This window comes from Belonocnema kinseyi, chromosome 2 (genome assembly GCF_010883055.1).
Source record: "Belonocnema kinseyi isolate 2016_QV_RU_SX_M_011 chromosome 2, B_treatae_v1, whole genome shotgun sequence".
NCBI classification, from domain to species: domain Eukaryota; kingdom Metazoa; phylum Arthropoda; class Insecta; order Hymenoptera; family Cynipidae; genus Belonocnema; species Belonocnema kinseyi.
Window position 1 is genome coordinate 58,558,508 of NC_046658.1, and position 7,151 is coordinate 58,565,658.

At 33.8% G+C, this 7,151-nt stretch overlaps 1 protein-coding gene across 1 annotated transcript in view; it reads right to left on the reverse strand.

The window, feature by feature from the left end:
• Positions 1-6,365, reverse strand: part of LOC117168506 (CDC42 small effector protein homolog) — a 63,414-nt gene extending 57,049 nt beyond the window's left edge. The window contains exon 1 of the mRNA XM_033354223.1: positions 5,939-6,365. The gene's annotated coding sequence lies outside the window, so the exon portion shown is untranslated. The remainder of the gene's footprint in view (positions 1-5,938) is intronic.
• Positions 6,366-7,151: the final 786 nt, after the last annotated feature.

Consider the following 7,151-nt stretch of genomic DNA (forward strand, 5'->3'; position numbering starts at 1 on the left):
GATCAATCTGAAAAATCTCTATCCCATCCACACACTACTCCTTTCCCCTGCCGAGTGAGTCACGCCTACCCCGAAAGGGAAATGGCTTAATGGTGTAGTAATGATTACATTTAAGAAGATGAAGGGAAACCAAAATGAGCTTTACACAGTGGTCATAATCATTACTCAACAACCACCTCAACTTTAACCACGTTTTGTGGAAAAATACACTTCGTTTCTTTACATATTTCTCAAATTTATATCGATAGGCCAAAACCTAAAGTACTCGTAACTTAAAAAAACAATTTTTGCCTAAACTGGGCCTTGTTTAGGCGTTCTTAGCGCTTCAATTATGTTCCTTAAATTTACGAAATTTTAAACTTTTTAAAACAAATTACAACAACAACAAAAAAACTTCAACAACGTTTACTGGTTGCAAGTGTCTGCAGGGTATATTCTAAGGACATGTTAATATATATAATGTCTGATGGGTGGTTCACCCTGATACTTTAAAAAAAAGGTCATTAAACTGATTAAACTTATCATTTACCAAATGTACGCCTGGAATGACGGCGATCAGTAAATCCCGAGATGCGTTGAGAATTGCGGTAATCGGTATTTCGAGATAGGTTTTGAAAATACTTTGCATAATAATTCAGTAAAGTTTTAGAATAAATCTCCATTTCTTAGTGCAAATACCTATATACGTGCACATATTATGATTGAATATATATTTTACTAGGCACTGTCTATGGTTATGAAATTTTCAGTAACATTATGGAATTACGTAAAATACCATAACGTTAGCCCTTAACGACTTGGAAAGGGGGCTACTAAAGTTACGGAAATTTCCGTAACCACAGACAGTACTATATTATCATTCATTAAATATTTTTTTATTCACTATTAAATGTTTTTAATGCAAAATGTAATACCGTCCGAAATCGATATTTAACATTGTCCGTTTTTCATACATTACTATTCTTTTTATTGTTGTTATGACAGAGTTAATCAAACACTTGCAAAGAATGTTGAATAAACTGAATGCAAGCATGGACCTCAAAATTAACACAAATAAAACAAAAACTATGGTGCTCGAAGGAAAGAGTGAGAAAACACTATGAAATATTGTGTTAAATGATGAGAGAATTGAACAAGTTGATAAGTTCGTATACCTTGCTAGCTTATTTACTAGGGACTGGAAGATAGATAAGGAGTTAGATAGACGCATAAAAGAAAGTTAAGATGGTTATTGGTAGAGCAGGGCCCCTCATCTGAAGTGAAAATATATCAAATAAAGCTAAAATAGCAATAAATAAGTCTATATTTGTACCGTCTGTATTATACGGTAGCGAGACATGGACTTATCAAGAAAAAGTTAAGAGTAATTGACATGAGATTCTTGCGCATAATACGCGGAAAAACTCTGATGGACAAAGTGAGTAACGAGATAATTCTCAAAGAATGTGGTGCAGAAGAGACGCTAGTAGACACATGGGAAAGAAGTCGGTTAAGATGGTTCGGGCATGTTGAGAGAATGCCAAGTGAACGACTAACGAAACAAGTGTATCAAGGTAAAGTAAATGGCAGCGTGCCCAGAGGCAGACCACGGAAAGAATGGTTAGAATATGTGAATAAGACCCTAGTTGGAAGAGACTTAAGAACCCACAGAAACACGAGAGCCTGCATGAAAAAATTCATCGACGTAAAAGAAGCTAGATAAGTATGCCAGGACAGAAAAGTACGGCAGCAAATAGTTAATAAAGCTAGTGCCAGTAGAGTGAATGACGCCTGAAACGAAAGACCTTCGATACTAATGTACCCAAGTGGGGAACCTCACATGACGACTTTGTGTGGATCTTCACTTGGGGTGATTGCTAGAGAGATTTATCAGCAACCTGTGTCGGAGCAGTGTTGCGGAACGAGCGTGTTATTTAAATAAATAACACGAAAATTCTGGATCGATCTAAAAATTGTATATCCCTTCCTCACATTACTCCCTTCCCCACCGAGTGAGTCACGCCTAACCCGAAAGGAAAATGGCTTAGTGGTGTAATAATAATAACAATAACAATTGCGCCACCCCTGACGTTATATAGGACAACCCTGAGTGCGACCCATCCGAGCCATCATCGAACAGTCAGCGTGAGACGGAATTGAGAGCAGTCAGTGCGAGGGTACAGGTTTAGATGGGAATCAACAACAGTCAATAGACTTTCAGAGAGTGTCCATTGCAATTAGTAACATGTCGTCATTGAAATCACGTTTAGCTTACGAGAAAGAAGCAATCGTATGATATCCTATGAAATCCGAAATTAACTCATATGAAATCAAATACAATCGTCGGAAAAGATTTATCTGATTTCAGAGTGAATGGCCCCTCGAGCTCGTCACAAGCTGGTAGTAAAACTGACTGCACTACTAACGAGGATACTCGATTTTTAATACTACTCTAACCACTTTTGGATTTTTAATCGCCGACACGAACCAACTGTAGAGTTTCTCCCGTACTTTTAAAAACGCAGGGCACGGTAGGGCGGGGTGGGGCGAGAAGAGCATAGGGGTAAGATGAGCCACTTAATTTGCTCGTAAGCTATCATTTCTTTTATAACTGCTTTTTGTATTAATACCAAGAAGAACGTTATCAAACTTCTTTTTTTTAATTTGTTCGCTTAATGTTGAATAAACTTGGAAAAACGAAAGTAAAAATTTTAAGACCTGTATTCTTTTATTTTGCATTTGTTTAGAAAGTTCAAGAATCACACAAAATCACATATTAGATGTTTTTCCATTGGTTATTTAGATAGCTTATGTATTAAACTTTATGTTTTTAACAGATTTATATATAACTGAAAAACTGAAATAGGTGAAATTCTGATTTGTCTTAAAAGTGTCATATGGGGCGGAATGAGCCACTGTTCGGGAAGAAGGGGGGGGGCTCTTCCTGTGCATTAACCTAACCTCTTCGTGTAGCATTCAGTAGGCTAGGATGCTTTCCTATTGTAGAAATTAACTTTTACTGAGACAAAGTGCATGGGTAAGTCGAAAAATTGTTACATTTATTTCTGTAATACAATTACTAAAATATATGTGAGTATAAATCGTTTCCCCATTTACTATTTGTAGTGCTAGTTACGGCAGAGGTTAGGATTAAGCTTTTCATCATTTTTACATTAAATATTTTTAATTTTCTGTTCAATTTTATAGAAATATATGTAAAGTATGTTTTCGCTTTAGAATACTTTAACTAAACAATACTCTTACTTTATAAATAATATATAACAAGTCATTTAATTAAGTGGCCCATTCCGCCCCAGTGCCTGGCCCATCCTGCTGAAACTGAATTTTCAGCCAAATAGTTGAATTATTAACAAGAAAGGATGGACTGCCAACAAACAATGGAAAAGTTTTATTTCCAACCAAAGAACTGAACTTTTAACTAAAAAGATAAAATTTCAAGTAACAATATGAATTTTCTACCAAAAAGACGAATCTTCAACCAAAGAAATAATCATTTGTAATCAAATAGTCGAATTTCCGACCAAAAAGATGGATTTTTATTTAAAAAATACATGAATTTTCAACCAAATAGTTGAATTGTTAACAACAAAAAATGGAAAACTGTAATTTTCAACCAAAGAAACGGATTTTACATTAAAATGCTTAATTGGCAATTAAAAATATTAATTTTCTAAAAAAAGACTAATCTTCAATCCAAAAAAATAATTAATTTTTAAATACATAAAGAAATTTTCGACCAAAAAGATGAATTTTGTAACCAATAAAATTAATATTCTCCTAAAAGAAATACATTTTCACCAAAACGTATATAATGAATTTTCAGAAAAAATGATAAAATGGAATATTTATATTTTTAGCATAAGAAAAACCGAGTTTTACAGCAAAAAAAAACTGGATTTTCAAGAACATAGATTAATCTCAAGACAAATACTTGAGTTTTCAACTAAAAAGATAAATTTACAACTTAAAATAGAAGACATAAATTTTTAGTGAAAAAATTAATTTTTAACCAATTACATAATTAAATTTTCAGAAAAGTTATCGAGAAAGTTCCCTGACTTTCATGTATTCTCTAAAATTATTTGATAAAGAAAAATGTAGATTTCGGCAGATTTTCATATAAATCATTTCAATAAAATGCTTTATTTTCCAGAAATGTGGGGGTGTGAATGTCAACACGTGTCGTCATTGAATCTTTTTTAAGTCACACTTCCATATCGGAAGGAAGGAAAATCAAGTGCACGTAAAAGGTGACGATGTCGTCATTCAGATCGGATGTCGTCACACACTCCTGACCTCTGTTTTTTCTCGTTAGAAAGAGATTCGATCAGAGGAGAATTTCGAGCAATTGACGACTGATTACGAGATCCCCACCTAATAAGAGAAAATGCAACCAAGACCAGCCTATTTTCAGAAACCAAAGGCAAAACAGGACATCAGGTGAAGAAATCAGAAGGAAAAATTACATCTCTGGCGAAAGTTGCAGCATCATTTTAAAGTCAATTTGAACTAAAATATTTTTAAACTGTACCTCTGACTAAGCAAGTAAAAGTTCTAGTACACAAATTAAACAACTGATAATAAAAAGTCAACTCGATGAAAAATTGCAATTTGTTAATCAAGTATACAAGTATCATTTGCACGTCTCTATGTTGGTCCGTGACATATGGATAATGCATCGGTTGATCCTCTCGAACTGTTCATTGAATTTTAATTATATTGTGTACCGATCGACACAGGAAACCGGAAATGCAAAAACAAAAGAACTTTATATGTTTACTGAATGTATACAACCAAGCAAACATTACTCTACATATTTTAAAATACATTTCCCAAAAATATGCATGTATACACCTTGTTTTAATCTTAAAATTCATTTTAAAACTTTAAGAAAAGGAAAGGCCTTTTTACCAACCTTCATCAAATATTTAATCTCCATCGGGAGATTTGTTTTGCTATACTACATTGAAAATTATATACTGAATGGCTTGATCAAATCTTTACGAGTTCGAAACAACATCGAAATTGATTTTTATACGAAAATTATGCGTGCTGTAAGCGGATCTTTTATTACCATAATTATTGTAGCCGACATGTGTATAGTACTTTCATACAACGACGTTGGATTACTGCAATTTTGATTTGCAAGCCCACTGAAAACGATGTTATCACAACATCATTTTAAATAAATAATAAAAAAGCCTTATAAACTTTTGTATAATAAATCTCTCGACAATTTATCAATTCTCGTATTTCAATTTTTGTTTAAAATGGTAAATGTCTAATTGAAAAAATTAAAAGATGCCAATTTTTATCTACTTTTTATATTTGACGCGATAATTAGTTTGTTTAACCGCGTATGCTTAGTAGATAAGCACAATGTGGTATTTACAAATAGTCTAAACTCTAAAAGAAATAAAAAAATACAATGTCCAATAAATAAACGTTCAAACATTCAAGCAAAAATAAAAATAAAAAAAAACTCTTACAGCGTTGAGAAAAATTATCCAGTGTTAAAAATAGAACCAACGGAGGCTTTAAATTTGCTCAGCTAAAACAATACAAAAAACACCCATGAGCAGATGACGAGTAGAAATGTAGAGCATGTGGGTACACATTCAAAGAAACTCACACAACGTACACAACAAAACAATGACTGGATCAAGAATCTCTTTACATAGAGCCAGAAATAAACCAACCCGGTGCAATTCTCTTTTCTAACCTCCAAAAATAAAATAATCACCATTCCCTGCATTCTTCTCCTTATAAAGAACAAGGTAGAATAATATAGCTAAAGGATGGAAATGCATCCATATACAAATTTCCTAACCTCTAACCCCATTAAAAGTGGAAAAGTATGACGCGTCCAGGTTAAAAGATCACACTTTACATGATGTACCTGGGTGAATCATTTTTAGCTTAATGTTTCTTATCTTACCAAAATTCCTGGACTCTGTGCTGGTATCCTGATGAAAACAAAAAAGTTCACGTGAAATCAAATTCAATACAAGCGACTCCAGAAGATAATAAATACACTCGGTTTTCCGTTGGGGAGAACACACACATGCACTTTGGTTAGATTAGAGCCTCTCAATAATTCCGTTTGGAATAGTATCGTTCCTGTTTTCCACTCACTTGTCGCTTTTGTATCAACTAAAACTGGCACTGTTTTTTTTGCGAGCTTATCGCGCAAACTTGTAATTGCTTTTCCACTGTTTTACACGGGCGGCTAAACCGGCGAGATTGCGACGCATAACCACGAAAAAGTTGTGTTGAGTTCCCAAGTTTCGAATGGCCACTGTGCGCAAACACCACCAAACATGAACGTGAGCGGTACCCGAACTAAACACGGAACACGAACCGCGAACCGAACCGCAGTGAAGTTTTGTGTGGGTGTCATGGAGAGGGAAATAACAGTGTTCTGGGGAGGGAGTACTGGAGACAGTAGATAGTGGGGATGAATCTTACGTGAAAGCAGGGTTATGGATGTAATTCACCATGGGGAAATTACGCAGGGTTTTTGACAGTGTGTGTGGAGTAGTCCTAAAACAAAAAGTGGCCTGGCGATACTTTCCGTAAACTAGGTTACAAGTTTAAGAAGTGGATATAACGTTAAAAACCTTATAATAACATTCGGCGAAGAAAATCAAACTATAATTATGGATACTAGTTAATTTTTATACTGAACTGACGAACTGACTGTGGGATTATTTATTTTTGGCTGAAAATTGATATTTTTAGTTCAAAATTTGACTCTCTTGTTCAACTGTTTGGTTGAAGATTCATTATTTTATAGTTAAGGGCATGTGACACAGCTAAATACCTATATTACCGACCTCACTTTTTCAGTTCACTGAATGTTTTTTTAAACCTAAGAACTTTTTTTATAAATAAAATATCGAGCTGAAACTTTGGAAAATATATTAGAGTACAATAAAGTACGTTTAGGTACTGCATTTTGGTAGGAACTTTACTGAAAATTATTTTATCTTTTTTCTGAACCTCAACATTTTTTGAACGTTCCAACTTTTTTTATACATAAAATATCCGTCTCAAACTTTAAGAAATGCAAGAGCCGAAAGAAAACTACGTTTAAGTACAAAGCTTAATAATAAAAGATGTAAAAAAATATATTTCAACAATCAATTCCA